The following is a 3,409-nucleotide window of genomic DNA, read 5'->3' as shown; positions in this document are numbered from 1 at the left end:
CAATTTTCAATATTTTTAAAATCTGTTTTTTCCCTGTTCTTTAGAATCGTTTGTACCCGTTTGTACCGCATTTCGTTTCGTTTGTATCTCAATCGTTTAAATTTTATAAGCAATTGTTTATACGGTTGAATTATAAAATTTAAACTATTAAGGTTCAAACGAAACGAAAAGCGGTACAAACGGGAAAAAACGATTCTAAAGAATAGGGAAAAAACAGATTTTAAAAATATTGAAAATTGACGAACTCCTCTCTTACGCGTATAAACAATTGCTTGTAAAATTTAAACTATTGAGATTCAAACGAAACGAAAAGCGGTACAAACGGGTACAAACGATTCTGAAGAATGGGGAAAAAACAGATTTTTAAAATATTGAAAATTGACGATTTCCACTCTTACGCGTATAAACAATTGCTTGTACAATTTAAACTATTGAGATACAAACGAAACGAAAAGCAGTACAAACAATTACAAACGATTCTAAAGAATAGGGAAAAAACAGATTTCAGAAATCTCAATGTCGGTTGCTGACAATTTTTTTAATTTTTTTTTAATTATTAATTAATAAAGGTACAAACGAAACTGTTGTTACTACAATCACCTACAAACGAGTTACTATCATTTTCTACACAAAAAAATTAATTTTTGAAAAATCGAGTTCGAGGTTCACATAAGTTAAAACTGTAATATAATTACATATAATTTTTGTACATAAATATAACAGTAGTTATAGTATTAATAGCAGTTGAAATAGTACTTTGTGTTTTCAAAGCCGGGAAGCGATAAATCAACAGCGACCAAGATACGGAAGATATTGATTAGCGAACCGCGTCACGAACAATGAAACGACGCTCGTAATTTATGCGTTAATATCATTTGTCATTATGATACGCGCATAGGAATAACTGGGATGGACATTTCATTAGGGGCGACGTACATTTCGTATCGATACTAATCAAGAACCGATATCGGTGCTCCAAAACTCCATTAGGCTAGCATTGGCGCCGCATATGAATGAAAGCTTCGAATTGAATTTAGACGTTTCCACTTGTAGACATATCTAAAGAATAGTTTTCTTTATCTCTTTCTAAAAAACTGACGTTAATCCTTTGGAAAACGTTATCGTTATTAAAATTGTCAAGGTTGAAGAATTTTTAATATTTTTATCAAAGCAAATCGATCTTTCAATTCAGCTCCTATTTCAGCTTCTTCAATTTTAAATTATTAATTTTTTAAATCTATTTAAAGATTATGTTAAGCAGCGATTATACATTTTGCGAACGCTAAAAATATGTAATACATATGCTACATGCCACTGCGAAAAATACAATGAGAAATTAAATATTTACATTATTAAATTAATATATTAAATTATTTGTTTACATAATTTTATTTTATTTTTTAACGATGATATATAGCGTTGATAACAATATTAGAAAGTTTATATAATGGTAATCTTACGAAATTCGTTTGAAAGATATAATATTACTTCATATGACGATTGGTAAAAAATTAAAGATACTTAAGGGGCATAACAAGGCAAATCGGACGGTTTAAAAATTTTTTATTTATTTTCTTAATTTTTTGGTATTTTTTAGTACCCCTCAAGAGAAGCTTCCTGGTAAATTTTGGGATTCTTTTGATCACTGGTTCAAAAAATATCGAATTTTCAAAAAAACCACTTTTTTTTTGTTTTATGCTCATAACTTTCTTAATAATGGTCGAGTTCAAGTTTCTATGTTTTCAAAATTATTGTTTCTAGATGGCCTTTACAGAAAGAAATAAAAAAAAAATGTTTAAAGCGTTTTTAATCGAGATTTTTGAATTTTAAGTATTTAATCGTGTTTATAAAATTGTGTGTACCCTTCGATTTTCTTAAAGATTTTCTATTTTACAGTTTTGAAAAAAAACAATTGAATTTCGACCATTATTAAGAAAGTTATGAGCATTAAACCAACAAAATAGCGGTTTTATTTTTTGAAAATTCGATATTTTTAAAATTTTTTTAAGTGATACAAAAAATCTCAAAATTTAACAGGAAGTCTCTTTTGAGAGGTACTAAAAAATACCGGAGAATTAAGAAAATAAAAAAAAAGTTTTTTTAACTCTCCGATTTGGCGTGGATTGCCCCCTAAAAATATCAAATTTTATTTCAAATTTAATGTAAATAGAATCATTTGTACTACATGATTTATATTAGACATCCAAATGCAATTTATTACCATGACAGATTTCCTAGTTTTGTATTGAATATTTAGAAAATTATCTCATCAAAGAAAAAACAGCTGGTATTAATTATATAATAATACATGTCGCCGCAAATTTTTAAATTGCATGAGTGTAAATCATATTTAAATATATTCAAAAGCACTTCTAAATTCTAATTACTAATTCACTTAATGGTTAGTATGAACAGCATTAAACGTAACAAAATTAAATGTAACTGTACATTACGTCTGTAATTAACTCCATGCATCTTGCAGTTACAATGGATTATAAAACCCATTGTAATTTTTCATAACAATGACATATGTATGTATACGGAAAATACATGTTCTCGACGTGAAAAATGTTGCTATAAATATACGATCACGCCTTGGGATCGTGTTTCACTAACTATAACATTATGAAAATGTCGCGTAAACATACGTGTGTCTGCGAACACTTGTTTCCTGACTTGGCAAACTTCTGACATTGCACTTTGACTGATGCAAAATTGTTTCGTAAATATTATACCTATGCTCGATGAATAAATTTATGTGTATGGTGTGTATAAAATTTTATTTATTAATATAAGGAAAATATCACAGGAAATATATGCAATTATACATAGTATGGATAGAAGAAAACTAATTTCGTAGTCCAGAAATCTCTGGAACTCAATTTTCTGAATAAATTCATCTAGGAATTTTTGATTTAGGGAAGACCAGTTGCTATAATGTATGAGGTATTCATTGTAAAGGATTTTGTAGTGTTATTATGTATTGTATATTATATCTATAATGTATAGTTATTATACAAGGTGGTTCACATAATTTGTGCACCTTTATAATTTCCAAAATATGGGTTGCACGGAAAAATATTACACACAAGAGTTACTTGGATTAGAAGGATACAGTATACAGGGTGTTCATAAAATGTTGGAGGTCCTTGAAAAGGATGGTTCGGGAGTTGATTTGAAACAACTTTTTCCTTAGCGAAAATGTTCTCCGAGGCTTCGTTAGGGCGATATGAAGGGAAAACGCCGGACCAATCAGAGCGCGCGTATACCATTAGAGGGCGGTCGCCTAGCGCGTGACCCACGCCTATCGCGGGCGCTCCACTGGCATCCTCGCGCTCTGATTGGTCCGAGGTTTTCTGTTAATATCTCCTCAACGAAGCCTCGAACAACATTTTCGCTAAGGAAAAAG

The 3,409-nt window shown here is 30.0% G+C and overlaps 1 protein-coding gene across 1 annotated transcript in view; it reads left to right on the top strand.

Annotated features, from left to right (window-relative positions):
• Positions 1 to 3,409, top strand: part of LOC128881952 (uncharacterized) — a 164,891-nt gene that overhangs the window by 150,661 nt on the left and 10,821 nt on the right. The window lies entirely within an intron of this gene.

Source organism: Hylaeus volcanicus, chromosome 9, assembly GCF_026283585.1.
Source record: "Hylaeus volcanicus isolate JK05 chromosome 9, UHH_iyHylVolc1.0_haploid, whole genome shotgun sequence".
Taxonomy (NCBI): Eukaryota; Metazoa; Arthropoda; class Insecta; order Hymenoptera; family Colletidae; genus Hylaeus; species Hylaeus volcanicus.
This window is presented reverse-complemented; position numbering and strand designations above follow the sequence as displayed.